The sequence below is a fragment of the Macaca thibetana genome, chromosome 2 (genome assembly GCF_024542745.1).
Source record: "Macaca thibetana thibetana isolate TM-01 chromosome 2, ASM2454274v1, whole genome shotgun sequence".
Lineage (NCBI taxonomy): Eukaryota > Metazoa > Chordata > Mammalia > Primates > Cercopithecidae > Macaca > Macaca thibetana.
Window position 1 is genome coordinate 70,035,955 of NC_065579.1, and position 17,498 is coordinate 70,053,452.

Consider the following 17,498-nt stretch of genomic DNA (forward strand, 5'->3'; position numbering starts at 1 on the left):
ATCTCTCTTGTCATCAAACATTACAAAGAAAGCAGTCAAGAGAACAAAGGATAAGGTAATTTAACAGAAATGTTTAATGTTTAGTTTAATGGCTTAACTGAAAAACAACCAACCAATCAACTTTCTCTTCTACCTTTGGAAAGAATGGTAAACATGAATCAAGAACTTCTAGACCTTTTTCATAAAACAGCTTAAAAAGAGGAAGGGGAAGACTGGGGATGGGGTGTAACTGTTGCTAATGGAATAATGCACAAGGTCAAGGATTTAATAAATTCTAAAAGTGTCTACATGTATCAGTGATAACAGTATTATTATAAATAAAAACGTATAGAAGTATAAAGTATATAGTATTAAAAACAGACCTGGCTAATATAAACATATATAAAGTATGTCACTTCTCTTGTAATAACAGTATAAAGATCTATCTACAGTTTGCCCTTTGCTTTAACTCCTCTTAAACCACTCCTCCAATGGTCAATGTTGACCTTGAATCAACAGCCGCTGAACCCAGGAGACCCCACAGATGTCTAGATTCAGCACCTAGAGGGCCCAACCTACCCTCTATGCTGTGTGTTACCATGACTCCAGAAATAATAAATTGTAACTTGCATTATTAAGTCCACAGGCAAGTTTGAAATCTAACTAGAAGAAGTAGCAACAAAGGCAATTTGCTGGTGCTCAGAAGAATGTTGGCTCTGCTGGGGTCACCGTGGTGATTGTCCACGATGACCTGCTGGGATTTGCCCTCCGAGAGTGCCCCTCGGTCCTGGAATACAAAGCGCAAGCTGGAAACAGCTCCTTGTACAACACGCCTCCATGTTTCAGCATCTACGTCATGGTCCTGGAGTGGATTAAAAACAATGGAGCTACCGCGGCCATGGAGCAGCTTAGCTCCATCAAATCCCAAATGATTTATGAGATTACTGATAATTCTTAAGGATTCTACGTATGTCCAGTGGAGCCCGGAAATAGAAGCAAGATGAATATTCCATTCCGCGTAGGCAATGCCAAAGGAAATGATGCTTTAGAAAAAACGATTTATTGATAAAGCTCTTGAACTCAATATGGTGTCCTTGAAAGGGCATAGGTGTGTGGGAGGTATCAGGGCCTCTCTGTATAATGCTGTCACTACTGAAGATGTTCAGAAGCTAGCTGCCTTCATGAAAAATTTTTTAGAGATGCATCAGCTATGAACACATCCTAACCAGGATATACTCTGTTCTTGAACAACATACAAAGTTTAAAGTAACTTGGGAATGGCTATAAAAAGTTAACAAACACAATATTTTTCTCAAATGAACATGTTTATTGTAGATTCTTCTTTTTTGAAAGAACAACAGCAAAACATCTACAGCTCTGTAAAACTGGTGGGACCTAATATTCACCTTAATTCTGACTTGAACTGGAAGCATTTTAAGAAATCTTCTTGTTGCTTTTCTTTTTTCACTTTTAAAGTCTCTTGTGATTACATTATGCCTACCAAGGTAATTTAGGATAACCTCTTAGAGGTCAACTTATTAACAATCTTAATCTTGTCAGAAGCATTAATTCCCCTTTTCTATACAACCAAACATACCAAAGGTTTAGGAGCTTAGAATATCTTTTGTGGACATTATTCTGCTTACTGCAGTCTGTATGTGCTAGTACATTTTGATATTTCTAGAAGCCATTCCACCAGTGTTTCTGCCCCATTTCCCAGAGTTTCTGTGTGAATATTCAACCATGGGACTTTCTTTAGAGGTCAAGTATTCTTACAATTAAGTATGGACCTGGTCCTCATCTTTCTCTTCCTACCCAATGTAGAAGATGAGATCTTCTTTGCACAATAATAAGGAGACTTGGCTTTTACCTTTACGGTTAGCATTAGTTACCAATTAATTGCTCTGTTTTTTGTTATTTTTTCCCAAAGTAATTAAACAGAGCAATTCTACTGTACTCAGTATTATTATTTCCCCTATAGTTCTCCAAGGACTGATGCAATACCCAGTTTACATATCCCCACCAATTATATCATCCCAGTTTATCACAGGAGAGCATGTTAACAATTGCACTGCTACCTTGGGTCAGGAGCTCTCTGCTCCACACCATGGTTATGGAATCCTCATTTCCAGATGGGAGATATTTAATTCAGTTCAAAATCTCATCTAAGTGTTTTCTTTCTGACAAAAACGCTGTGTTAACATTTCCAAGTTGGTTTCCCCTGAAAGCAGAGTGTAAAGTGAAGTTTTGCATGCAGTAGTTATATTTTGAAGTGTGCTTGAATTAATTCCTCTAGAACGGAGAGGAAAACAAAATGAATGGACAAAGAGACAAATCAAGTGATCTTAAAGGAACCTCATAAAACCATGTGAAGAGTTCCAAAAATAGTATGGAGAGGCTACGACCCTGAGTCAGATGACTCTCTTCAACTGAAACAATTCCTAAAGAGTGCTGAGAGTAGAGGACTGAACAATAAATCTTATTTCTGGAGAGTATCTGTGAGTATCACAGCATCCATGAATTTATAGAACTTTCTCTTGCTAACTCTTTCTCTTAAAAACTAGTCTTCCCCAACCCAATTGCTCTTTACATTTAGAAATAAAAATCCTAAAAACACCAATCACCTCAAAGTAAGAAAATAGAGACATGACAAAATACCTGAATAAGAGAAAAGAATGAAAATAATAGTCTGCCTTGAACATGAGAAGAAAATGAAATAAATACAGGTAGAATACCGAAGTTAAGGTATACATATCTGCCCTATATGTTACAAATCCAGATTATATTAAAGGCAGGCAATTGAAATTCTCCTACACTAAAAACAAAGTTGCATTATTTTCCAAGAACATGTGCAAGGAACTTTACATAATTAATGCAGTCATTAATTATTTCATTAGAATATTTGACTACCTATTCTCTGTCTGACCATGAATTAAGTGCCATTGATTCCAAACTGTATAAATAAAACAGAAATCTGCATGATGCAACTTATTTCCCATGTGGAGCCAGCAGTAAGATATAAAATAAAACCTCTAAAAAACAAAATAGCATTATTTCGGATTATAAAAAATGTTTTTATTATAATAAGTAGTAAACTAACCAGGTAATGTGGTAAATAATAACTTGGGAAGATATTTTAACTGGGAATTATTTAATATTAGGTTATCAATAATTATTGTTCAATTCTTAATAAATTAAAAGTTCCTTGAGATCCATTCTTCAGTTTGATCTTTATTTCTTAATTTTCTTCATTTCATTTTTAATTCCTTGGAACAACTCCACACCATAACTTCTCATCATATTTACTAAAAGAGTAATAATATAACATATGATTTACATTAACTGTTAGTATTTTAGAATATTTTAATCTAAATTAACAGCTCTATTTCGCTTTTCTTAGGACATAAATACCCAGTATAGGCACTATGTTATTGCCAAATTTCTAAACTTCATTTTGACTCCATTTTCAAGGTTAATGAAAATTACTGACATATTATCACTTAAAGAATTATAAACAATGGTAATTACTAACTAAAGGAAATAAAGATGAACAATTTTTAAATATATAAAGTTATTGTGTGCTTTGTGTGTTTAAAAAGATTATTTTTTAAACTATAGTACTGTAAAACTGTAAGTTTAAACTATTATCACTTACTTTATTTGAAACTAATGGCTTAGAAGATGAATATCTGGGGGCGGAGCAAGATGGCCAAATAGGAACACCTCCAGTCTCCAACTCCCAGCGCGAGCGACACAGAAGACGGGTGATTTCGGCATTTTCAACTGAGCCTCTGCTGCTGATAACCAGGCAAACAGGATCTGGAGTGGACCTCAAGCAATCTCCAACAGACCTAGAGCTGAGGGGCCTAACTGTTAGAAGGAAAACTAACAAACAGGAAGGGCACCCACACCAAAACCCCATCAGTATGTCACCATCATCAAAGATCAAAGGCAGATAAAACCACAAAGATAGGGAAAAAGCAGGGTAGAAAAGTTGGAAATTCAAAAAATAAGAGTGCATCTCCCCCTCCAAAGGAATGCATCTCACCGCCAGCAACAGATCAGCGTTGGAGGGAGAATGACTTTGACGAGTTGAGAGAAGAAGGCTTCAGTCCATCAAACTTCTCAGAGCTAAAGGAGGAATTATGTACCCAGCACAAAGAAACTAAAAATCTTGAAAAAAGAATGGAAGAATGGATAACTAGAATAATCAATGCAGAGAAGGCCATAAATGAACTGACAGAGATAAAAACCATGACATGAGAAATACGTGACAAATGCACAAAATTCAATAACCAACTCGAACAACTGGAAGAAAGAGTATCAGTGATTGAGGATCAAATGAATGAAATGAAGTGAGAAGAGAAGTCTAAAGAAAAAAAAGAGGAAAAAGAAATGAACAAAGCGTTCAAGAAGTATGGGATTATGTGAAGAGACCAAATCTACATCTGATTGGGGTGCCTGAAAATGAGGGAGGAAATGGGACCAAGTTGGAAAACACTCTGCAGGATATCATCCAGGAGAACTTCCCCAACCTGGTAAGGCAGGACAACATTCAAATTCAGGAAATACAGAGAATGCCATAAAGATACTCCTCGAGAAGAGCAACTCCAAGACACATAATTGTCAGAGTCACCAAGGTTGAAATGAAGCAAAAACTGTTGAGGAGAGCCAGAGAGAAAGGTCGGGTTACCTACAAAGGGAAGCCCATCAGACTAACAGCAGATCTCTCAGCAGAAACCCTACAAGCCAGAAGAGAGTGGGGGCCAATATTCAACATTCTTAAAGAAAAGAATTTTAAACCCAGAATTTCATATCCAGCCAAACTAAGTTTCAAAAGTGAAGGAGAAATAAAATGCTTTATAGATAGGCAAATGCTTAGAGATTTTGTCACCACCAGGCCTGCCTTACAAGAGACCCTGAAGGAAGCACTAAACATGGAAAGGAGCAACCGGTACCAGCCATTGCAAAAATATGCCAAAATGTAAAGACCATCGATGCTAGGAAGAAACTGCATCAACTAATGAGCAAAATAACCAGTTAATATCATAATGACAGGATCAAGTTCACACATAATAATATTAACCTAAATGTAAATGGACTAAATGGTCCAATAAAAAGACACAGACTGGCAAACTGGATAAAGAGACAAGACCCATCAGTTTGCTGTATTCAGGAGACCCATCTCACATGCAGAGACACACATAGGCTCAAAATAAAGGGATGGAGGATGATCTACCAAGCAAATGGAAAACAAAAAAAAAAGCAGGGGTTGCAATCCTAGTCTCTGATAAAACAGACTTTAAACCATCAAAGATCAAAAGAGACAAAGAAGGCCATTACATAATGGTAAAGGGATCAATTCAACAGGAAGAGCTAACTCTCCTAAATATATATGCACCCAATACAGGAGCACCCAGATTCATAAAGCAAGTCCTTAGACACTTACAAAGAGACTCAGACTCCCATACAATAATAATGGGAGACTTCAACACCCCACTGTCAACATTAGACAGATCAACGAGATGGAAGTTAATGAGGATATCCAGGAATTGAACTCAACTCTGCACCAAGCAGACATCTACAGAACTCTCCACCCCACATCTAAGAATATACATTCTTCTCAGCACCACATCACACTTATTCCAAATTTGACCAATTGACCACACAATTGGAAGTAAAGCACTCCTCAGCAAATGTACAAGAACAGATATAACAAACTGTCTCTCAGACCATAGTGCAATCAAACTAGAACTCAGGACTAAGAAAATCAATCAAAACTGCTCAACTACATGGAAACTGAATAATCTGCTCCTGAATGACTACTGGGTACATAACGAAATGAAGGCAGAAATAAAGATGTTCTTTGAAACCAAAGAGAACAAAGATACAACATACCAGAATCTCTGGGACACATTTAAAGCAGTGTGTAGAGGGAAATTTATAGCACTAAATACCCACAAGAGATAGCTGGAAAGATCTAAAATTGACACTCTAACATCACAATTAAAAGAACTAGAGAAGCAAGAGCAAACACATTCGAAAGCTAGCAGAAGGCAAGAAATCACTAAGATCAGAGCAGAACTGAAGGAGATAGAGACACAAAAACCCTCCAAAAAATCAATGAATCCAGGAGTTGGTTTTTTGAAAAGATCAACAAAATTGACAGACCGCTAGCAAGACTAATAAAGAAGAAAAGAGAGAAGAATCAAATAAATGCAATAAAAAGTGATAAAGGGGATATCACCACCGACCCCACAGAAATACAAACTACCATGGGAGAATACTATAAACACCTCTATGCAAATAAACTAGAAAATCTAGAAGAAATGGATAATTTCCTGGACACTTACACTCTCCCAAGACTAAACCAGGAAGAAGTTGAATCCCTGAATAGACCAATAGCAGACTCTGAAATTGAGGGAATAATTAATAGCCTCCCAACCAAAAAAAGTCCAGGACCAGATGGATTCACAGCTGAACTCTACCAGAGGTACAAGGAGGAGCTGATACCATTCCTTCTGAAACTATTTCAATCAATAGAAAAAGAGGAAATCCTCCCTAACTCATTTTATGAGGCCAACATCATCCTGATACCAAAGACGGGCAGAGACACAACAGAAAAAAAGAGAATTTGAGAGCAATATCCTTGATGAACATTCATGCAAAAATCCTCAATAAAATACTGGCAAACAGAATCCAGCAGCACATCCAAAACCTTATCCACCATGATCAAGTGGGCTTCATCCCTGGGATGCAAGGCTGGTTCAACATATGCAAATCAATAAACGTAATCCAGCATATAAACAGAACCAAACATAAAAACCACATGATTATCTCACTAGATGCAGAAAAGGCCTTTGACAAAATTCAACAGCCCTTCAGGCTAAAATCTCTCAATAAACTAGGTATTGATGGAACTTATTTCAAAATAATAAGAGCTATTTACAACAAACCCACAGTGAATATCATACTGAATGGGCAAACATTGGAAGCATTTCCTTTGAAAACTGGCACAAGACAGATTGCCCTCTCTCACCACTCCTATTCAACATAGTGTTGGAAGTTCTGGCTAGGGCAATCAGGCAAGAGAAAGAAATCAAAGGTCTTCAGTTAGGAAAAGAAGAAGTCAAATTGTCCCTGTTTGCAGATGACATGATTGTGTATTTAGAAAACCCCATCATCTCAGCCCAAAATCTCCTTAAGCTGATAAGCAACTTCAGCAAAGTCTCAGGATACAAAATTAATGTGCAAAAATCACAAGCATTCTTATACACCAGTAACAGACAAACAGAGAGCCAAATCAGGAATGAACTTCCATTCACAATTGCTTCAAGGAGAATAAAATACCTAGGAATCCAACTTACAAGGGATGTAAAGGACCTCTTCAAGGAGAACTACAAACCACTGCTCAGTGAAATAAAAGAGGACACAAACAAATGGAAGAACATACCATGCTCATGGATAGGAAGAATCAATATCGTGAAAATGGCCATACTGCCCAATGTAATTTATAGATTCAATGTCATCCCCATCAAGCTACCAATGACTTTCTTCACAGAATTGGAAAAACCTGCTTTAAAGTTCATATGGAATCAAAAAAGAGCCCGCATCTCCAAGAGAATCCTAAGTCAAAAGAACAAAGCTGGAGGCATCACGCTACCTGACTTCAAACTATACTACAAGGCTACAGTAACCAAAGCAGTGTGGTACTGGTACCAAAACAGAGATATAGGCCAATGGAACAGAACAGAGTCCTCAGAAATAATATCACACATCTACTTCCATCTGATCTTTGACAAGCCTGAGAGAAACAAGAAGTGGGGAAAGGATTCCCTATTTAATAAATGGGGCTGGGAAAATTGGCTAGCCATAAGTAGAAAGCTGAAACTGGATCCTTTCCTTACTCCGTATATGAAAATCAATTCAAGATGGATTAGAGACTTAAATGTTAGACCTAATACCATAAAAACCATAGAAGAACACATAGGTAATACCATTCAGGACATAGGCATGGGCAAAGACTTCATGTCTAAAACACCAAAAGCAATGGCAACAAAAGCCAAAATCGACAAATGGGAACTCATTAAACTAAAGAGCTTCTGCCCAGCAAAAGAAATTATCATCAGAGTGAACAGACAACCTACAGAATGGGAGAAAATTTTTGCAATATACTCCTCTGACAAAGGGTTAATATCCAGAACTTACAAAGAACTCAAACAAATTTACAAGAAAAAAACAAACAACCCCATCAACAAGTGGGCAAGGGATATGAACAGGCATTTCTCAAAAGAAGACATGCATACAGCCAACAGACACATGAAAAAGTGCTCGTCATCATTGGCCATCAGAGAAATGCAAATCAAAACCACAATGAGATACCATCTCACATCAGTTAGAATGGCAATCATTAAAAAGTCAGGAAACAACAGGTGCTGGAGAGAATGTGGAGAAATAGGAACACTTTTACACTGTTGGTGGGATTGTAAACTAGTTCAACCATTATGGAAAACAGTATGGCGATTCCTCAAGGATCTAGAACTAGAAGTACCATATGACCCAGCCATCCCATTACTGGGGATATACCCAAAGGATTATAAATTATGCTGCTATAAGACATGCACATGTATGTTCATTGTGGCACTATTCACAATAGCAAAGACTTGGAATCAACCCAAATGTCCATCAGTGACAGACAGGATGAAAAAAATGTGGCACATATACACCATGGAATACTATGCAGCCATAAAAAGGGATGAGTTTGTGTCCTTTGTAGGGACATGGATGCAGCTGGAAACCATCATTCTCAGGAAACTATCGCAAGAACAGAAAACTAAACACCACCTGTTCTCACTCATAGGGGAACTGAACAATGAGTTCACCTGGACTCGGGAAGTGGAACATACACAGCAGGGCGTATTATGGGGAGGGGAAAGTAGGGAAGGATTGCATTGGGAGTTATACCTGATGTAAATGACGAGTTGATGGGTGCTGATGAGTTGATGGGTGCAGCACAGCAACATGGCACAAGTATACATATGTAACAAACCTGCACTTTATACACATGTACCCTAGAACTTAAAGTATAATAATAAAAAATAAAAAGAATACAATGAAAAAAAATAAGATGAAGATCCTTGCATGTACATTCAGGTGTGTAAGTATTCAGTCAACTTTTTATTATTTACTTACACATTAGAATTTATTATTGAGCAACAGTATTTACCATGCATACCTGTGTTACAGTTAAGTATAATTTAAATCTAAAATAAAAAATCTCTTTAAGTTCAAGTTTATTTCTTTAAATCTGTGGATAAGAGTCAGAATTTCTTTAAATCAGAGATTTTTAACTGCCGAACACAAACTACAAATGAGAATTTCCTTGGCAATTTAGGGTACTATAGAAGCATGATAATAAAGTTATTTTTTAAATGATTCATATTGGTATGTCTGTTTATAATGCACATGAGAAACTCCAATGTCATTATATACTTGAAGAAATCCATAGAAAACCCTTCAGAATAAATAGACAATATCATAATCCTGCTTAGCACACTGCTGTATAATTTTATTGATTGATTGATTGATTGATTTGAGACTGGGTCTCTTTCACCCAAGTTGGAATGCAGTAGTGAGATTTTGGCTCACTACAACCTCCACTTCCCAGGCTCAGGAGATCCTCCCACCTCAACCCCCCAAGTAGCTAAGGAACTAGAGGCACACACCATCACATCCATCTAAGTTTTTGCATTTTTGGTAGAGATGGGGTTTTGGCTTGTTGCTTAGGCTTGTCTCGAAATCCTGAGCTGAGGCAATCTGTCTGCCTTGGTCTCCCTAAGTGCTGGGATTACAGGCCTGAGCCACGGTGCCCAGCCTTGTATAAATTTTACCACAGAAACCCTTGAATACGATTGATTTTATTTCAAAATAGAAGAGCACATACACATTCCTCAATATGTATATCCTCAACGAAGCCCATTTAAATAAATTTTTAAAAATCCCTCACCTAGTCTCCTCAGGAAAACATTATAGTTTAACCTGGTGCTCTATTTCAGCAATTATTTTATCTAATAAAATGGATGTACATGGGGCTTTGCTTTACACCTTTTTCAACAATTAAGCAGCTAGACTTGATAACATAGAAAGGTGGCAGCAAACTAACAGGTACATATGCTCTCAGAGGCAATCTGTAGAAAGGAAAAAGGTCACATCACATTTTTCATTGCCTTTGCTCTAAAAAAGAATGCAGGTTTTCTGGATGTCTGCACTCCAACATTCAGTTGAAGGTGAGGCAATTGTTTTAGGTAAATAAATTTCCAATGGAAGTGCTGAGTGTTTCAGCACAAACAGGAATCTTGCACTGTACCCTCAAAGCTTTGACATCAGCTGTGTCAGCTGAGCGGATTCTGATTCTGAGTATAAAAATCTGATTTACCACGAGTTTGACACATGCTGCTTCAAAAAACTGAAGGAGCCTCCAAGTCTGTTTCAGAGCTGCAGCCTGGCAACAATTTCATTTTTGTCTTCTAAGTTGTTTTCCTTTCACCCTTTTGCTGAGCAGAAACCAGAAAATGATTCTGAGAGGAGCTGCATACTGCAACAGATGTATTACACATAAATATACAGAAACATACAGAGAGTCCTGGAGAATATAAGCTAGTGTTATTCACAAAATCTGTCAATTTCCTAAAGCTCAATGGGTAAAACAGAAATAAATACTATACTGATCTTGCTAATTATTATGGGATAAAGAGTTACTTCCTGAGTAATGACTAATAAAATCTGTGAAACAAAGAGAAAATAAAATCCACGAGGAAACTGTGTGATACTAAAAGAATCAGCAGAAAATTTAAGTTGATAATTTTCTTTATTCCATCCTCTAACAGAGGCATATGATTTCTTTTTAACTTATAAGTTACTTAAATTCTTGATGTAATATGTATTGTTAGCTTAAACTCGTTCTGGTTTTCTGTACGGTTCATTTCCCTTAGCTCCATTCACTCCTTCAGCACCACTGTGTCAGGTCTAGGGATAGGGCAAATATGTTCGTTACACAGTCTTGTTTTATCCAAAGTCTTTTTTTTTTTTTAAGGGCCTTTCCAGCTCCTGCATTTATGCCTTTAAAAACTTACATCAATACCTTGTGATCACAAGAATAGATATGTCAATTGTTCATACTTTTTCATAAACACAAGTCAATATTTTTCTCAAGAATGTTTGCACTTTAAGGTTCAAACAATTTTACCTAGTAAGAATGCTGACTCAGTTAAAAAACTGTAAAGATCTCACATGTAGAGCTAGGAAAAGATTTTTCATGATGTAGAAATTTCCTTTTATAAAATCATAACATCTGTTCTGACTATAAATTTTATTCTGCCCCAGCTGTTTGTTAAACCATGGTTGCAATTAAAGTGATTAATCATACTTTCTTAATAAATAATAAAATCTGTCCTTCAATGAAGATTAGTTTCAGTAATCTAGAAAATAGATCAACCCCAAATTCTTTATTTCTTACTGAATACAGATAAATATGCGCGTGCGCGCATGTGTGTGTGTGTGTGTGCGTGTGTGTGTGTGTGTATACAATTGGGGCCTGTATAATTACCTTTAAAAACTGTCTTAATAGAAATGTGACCATATAAAATATTAATCAATTTAAAATTATTGAACCCTGTTACTTTGTCATAACAAGTGTGTCTATTATCATGCAAGGCAACAGAGACTATATTTAAATTAACCATGAATGAAATTTTTTAAAAGTTCATCAACCTTCTGTTTCTTTGTGTACATTTGGAAAGAGTATTGCTATGAAAATTAAATGCACAATTATACATTTAATTTGATAGACTTTACTTCATTTTAATAAAATTCTAATTTTTATGAAATTCTAATATTGCTAACATTTAACATCAAGAAAAGCATTGCTAGGGTAAGCAAATACTACTTTAGAAATGATAATTTACCCATATCAACCCAAGCTGAATAAGAATAGGAAAATAGCCCTTCTGAGTTTACCTTATTTTTTTATATAGGAAGTCAAAACTATATGTTATTGATGAAATGCCTGAAACTCTCTATGCAGTGCAGGAAGAATATTAATATAACAGAGTCCAAGTATAAAAAATATAGAGCTATGTATTAATCAGAGAGAATTATAGCTTTGACTTGCCTTGTGCTCTAAATAAGTGCAAGTGAGAAAGAAGGAGTTAAAATTAATAATTTATACTAAAACCAGTAAAACAATAGTGTTTAACTTAGTAATTACCTAATTCTGAGACCAGCACACCATTTACATTTTACATGTATTAGATGCAATTTTTAAAAAACTGTGTTGAATACACTTGAATATCTTACACAGTCATATACTGTGAAAAACTATGTTGAATACACTTGAATATCTTACACAGTCATATATTTTGCACATGAGTGCATTTTAAAAATTTATATTTTATATTTCTCTGTATTTTACATATTTTGGTCTTATTTCTTCCTATTCTATTAATAAGGGATTATAGTCCATGCCATGATGTATAGATGGATTGTGTATTTTGTGAGGCAAAACTCTTATACAACTGGATTTTGGCACCCTACTCCCATTAAAAAAAAATCAACCAAAATAAAAGGATGTGATAAGATCTGTCAGTGCATTAGGAAAAAATGTTGTCCACTCAGCATTTTGGAGATAGGATGAAAGGAGGACAACTACAGGGCAGAGAGTATGTATTAATACTTGGTAATTAGTAGCTGAGAATTAAAATATGATTCTTTGCTCTTTGGCTTTCAGTGTTCAGAATGATTCTTGATGTTACAAGAATGCAGTTACTACAGAACTAATGTCGTGATTAAGGGGGGCTCTTCTCTATTCTTTCCTCTATGTTAGTTATAAGGAGGGATACCACAGATGAAAGGTATAGCCTCTATGTGAATTTAATGACACGTCACCATTATAATAGTAATGTTACCTAAAGAAAGAAGGTTCTCTTAGGGAAATATATGATAGAAATGTGAACAACTATGATCATTTAAATGTTGAAAGGGTTATTTTTTTTTTCTTTTTAGTTAGCCTTGTTTACTGCAAGAATAAGGTAAAATACTCTGCATGTAAATCTTGGATGGTAAAAGTTTACTTTTAGAAAAAATGTTACTTTATGGATCATACTAATTACCATTAAGTTATGTGGATAGGAGTTAAAATGTAACTGATATTTATCAGAATTAATGCTTTTATCTACCTAACAGATACTTCAATTATCTCTTTTTTCTTTTAGCAGTTCCTTAATCCATCATTATTAAATATCTTCTGGCTGGCCAAGAGTGTGGCAGCATCTTTAACCTGGGTTTTTCAGCTGTATTGTGATAAAGGATGCAATAAAAAAATGTAGCTACTCTGAGACAAGACATTTTCTTCAGTAAAAATATCCATTAGTCTGAGAGCTGCCTTACCTCCCTCCTCCAGTCCAAATATGAAGTGAACAGAGCTTTCCGAGGCACATACATGCAGCTCAGGAAGTGTTCAAAATGATCCATTGAGATAAATAGATAATAGAATTTATATTTCTATTTTTAAATCCAAAATTTAAAAATTAAAAAAAAATAAACCTTTACTATACTTAATATACAGTTTGCCCTTGAGGCGTTCACTCGGTCTGTGCCTGATATCTCACATGTCATGTGGGTCGTGTGACGTATCAAGAAGTAGGGGTGGAAGTTCTGGGGAACTGGAGGCTTGACAGCAGCAGCCTCTCTGTTTCTTGGCCTTGACTTGTATTACAAGGTATTGAGGGTTTCCTATGCCTGAGTAGATTTGGAAAGTATACTATCAAGTTTTAACTAAAGTAACTCTCACAAAATAGGCATATGGGTGAGAAAAAATTCCCTCAAAGAAACTACAAATTGAATGCATCTGAAAAACCAAGCAGAAGTGAGCAAAAAGAATAAGGTGATCTGACATCAGCTACAACACTTGTACAAGTGCTTCAGACACACAGTGAGGTATTATTATGTATTTATGTCTAAATACATAATAATAATGTATTTAGATTTGATAAGTCAGTCATTAATTTAGAAATCCTCATGGAAACTATTTTAAAAATATATTTATAACCGGTGTTGTTAACAACGAATTTCACATCACATGTGTGTTGTGCCTTGAAATTCTAGAAAAGGTATTTTAAACTCTCATCTACAAGCTATTGAAAAAATGATGCATTTTAACCTAATGCTTTAAAAATATGTTTAGTCATTAAGTATATAGATTATAATAAATAAGTACATATATCCATATTTATATTTTTAAAGAAACAGATCTAATTAGAAGCGCATGATCTGAGAATTCAGTATACACAAGTTTTTTCATGGCTTACTACTACTACTTCTTTAGGTTTTAGTTCAGAGGTCAAAACAGGTAAAATCTAAGAGGTTTTCCTTGATCCCTTTATATTAAAGAACATCTTAATAAAGTTAGTCTGTCTCACAGTTTCAGTTTTTTCCTTGGAACATAATGGTTATCTGAAATTATCTTATTTATTTGTTTGTAAGAACGTATATTTCATGCTGACTTCTTTTGTGTTGTCAATGTGCTTTCTCAATTTCTGGTACTCAGTGGACAATATTTTATTCATTTATTTAAAACATAGTTTCCTTTCTGGTCTATGGAAACTATGTTTTAGATAAATGAATAAAATATTATTAAAAGCATGACAGTATAAACATTTTTTGTTATGCCTGGGAACTTTATAAATGGGGAAGTTCTAAGAACTATGCAGTTTTTGTGCCATGATTTACTACTCAACATTTATTTTTAAAAAAATTTTTTTAAAAAAGGTGTCCTGTAATATTTTTTAGGGGGTGGGGTTAGAATTTACAATAACAAAATATGATAGCTATTTTCTTTTCTTTTTCTTTTTTTTTTGAATTTTTCTTTCTTTTTCTTTTTATTTATTTATTTATTTATTATTATTATACTTTAAGTTGTTGGGTACATGTGCATAACGTACAGGTTTGTTACATATGTATACTTGTGCCAGGTTGGTGTGCTGCACCCATCAACTCGTCATTTACATCAGGTATAACTCCCAGTGCAATCCCTCCCCCCTCCCCCCTCCCCATGATAGGCCCTGGTGTGTGATGTTCCCCTTCCTGAGTCCAAGTGATCTCATTGTTCAGTTCCCACCTATGAGTGAGAACATGCGGTGTTTGGTTTTCTGTTCTTGTGATAGTTTGCTAAGAATGATGGTTTCCAGCTGCATCCATGTCCCTACAAAGGACAGAAACTCATCCTTTTTGATGGCTGCATAGTATTCCATGGTGTATATGTGCCACATTTTCTTAATCCAATCTGTCACTGATGGACATTTGGGTTGATTCCAAGTCTTTGCTATTGTGAATAGTGCTGCAATAAACATATGTGTGCATGTGTCTTTATAGCAGCATAATTTATAATCCTTTGTGTATATACCCAGTAATGGGATGGCTGGGTCATATGGTACATCTAGTTCTAGATCCTTGAGTAATCGCCATACTGCTTTCCACAATGGTTGAACTAGTTTACAATCCCACCAACAGTGTAAAAGTGTTCCTATTTCTCCACATCCTCTCCAACATCTGTTGTTTCCTGACCTTTCAATGATCGCCATTCTAACTGGTGTGAGATGGTATCTCATTGTGGTTTTGATTTGCATTTCTCTGATGGCCAGTGATGATGAGCATTTTTTCATGTGTCTGTTGGCTGTATGAATGTCTTCTTTTGAGAAATGTCTGTTCATATCTTTTGCCCACTTTTTGATGGGGTTGTTTAATTAGATCCCATTTGTCAATTTTGGCTTTTGCTGCCGTTGCTTTTGGTGTTTTAGACATGAAGTCTTTGCCCATGCCTATGTCCTGAATGGTACTACCTAGGTTTTCCTCTAGGATTTTTATGGTAATAGGTCTAACATTTAAGTCTCTAATCCATCTTGAATTAATTTTCGTATAAGGAGTAAGGAAAGGATCCAGTTTCAGCTTTCTACTTATGGCTAGCCAATTTTCCCAGCACCATTTATTAAATAGGGAATCCTTTCCCCATTTCTTGTTTCTCTCAGGTTTGTCAAAGATCAGATAGCTGTAGATGTGTGGTATTATTTCTGAGGACTCTGTTCTGTTCCATTGGTCTACATCTCTGTTTTGGTACCAGTACCACGCTGTTTTGGTTACTGTAGCCTTGTAGTATAGTTTGAAGTCAGGTAGCGTGATGCCTCCAGCTTTGTTCTTTTGACTTAGGATTGTCTTGGAGATGCAGGCTCTTTTTTGATTCCATATGAACTTTAAAGCAGTTTTTTCCAATTCTGTGAAGAAACTCATTGATAGCTTGATGGGGATGGCATTGAATCTATAAATTACCTTGGGCAGTATGGCCATTTTCACGATATTGATTCTGGAAAATCTAGAAGAAATGGATAATTTCCTGGACACTTACACTCTTCCAAGACTAAACCAGGAAGAAGTTGAATCCCTGAATAGACCAATAGCAGGCTCTGAAATTGAGGCAATAATTAATAGCCTACCAACCAAAAAAAGTCCAGGACCAGATGGATTCACAGCTGAATTCTACCACAGGTACAAGGAGGAGTTGGTACCATTCCTTCTGAAACTATTCCAATCAATAGAAAAAGAGGGAATCCTCCCTAACTCATTTTATGAGGCCAACATCATCCTGATACCAAAGCCTGGCAGAGACGCAACAAAAAAAGAGAATTTTAGACCAATATCCCTGATGAACATCAATGCAAAAATCCTCAATAAAATACTGGCAAACCGGATTCAGCAACACATCAAAAAGCTTATCCACCATGATCAAGTGGGCTTCATCCCTGGGATGCAAGGCTGGTTCAACATTCGCAAATCAATAAACATAATCCAGCATATAAACGGAACCAAAGACAAGAACCACATGATTATCTCAATAGATGCAGAAAAGGCTTTTGACAAAATTCAACAGCCCTTTATGCTAAAAACTCTCAATAAATTCGGTATTGATGGAACGTGCCTCAAAATAATAAGAGTTATTTATGACAAACCCACAGCCAATATCTTACTGAATGGGCAAAAACTAGAAAAATTCCCTTTGAAAACTGGCACAAGACAGGGATGCCCTCTCTCACCACTCGTATTCAACGTAGTGTTGGAAGTTCTGGCTAGGGCAATTAGGCAAGAGAAAGAAATCAAGGGTATTCAGTTAGGAAAAGAAGAAGTCAAATTGTCCCTGTTTGCAGATGACATGATTGTATATTTAGAAAACCCCATTGTCTCAGCCCAAAATCTCCTTAAGCTGATAAGCAACTTCAGCAAAGTCTCAGAATACAAAATTAATGTGCAAAAATCACAAGCATTCTTATACACCAGTAACAGACAAACAGAGAGCCAAATCAGGAATGAACTTCCATTCACAATTGCTTCAAAGAGAATAAAATACCTAGGAATCCAACTTACAAGGGATGTAAAGGACCTCTTCAAGGAGAACTACAAACCACTGCTCAGTGAAA

General features: G+C 35.9%; 1 pseudogene; it reads left to right on the plus strand.

Moving 5' to 3' along the window:
* Positions 1-470: 470 nt before the first annotated feature.
* On the plus strand, positions 471-1,193 carry LOC126948942 (phosphoserine aminotransferase-like; annotated as a pseudogene).
* Positions 1,194-17,498: the final 16,305 nt, after the last annotated feature.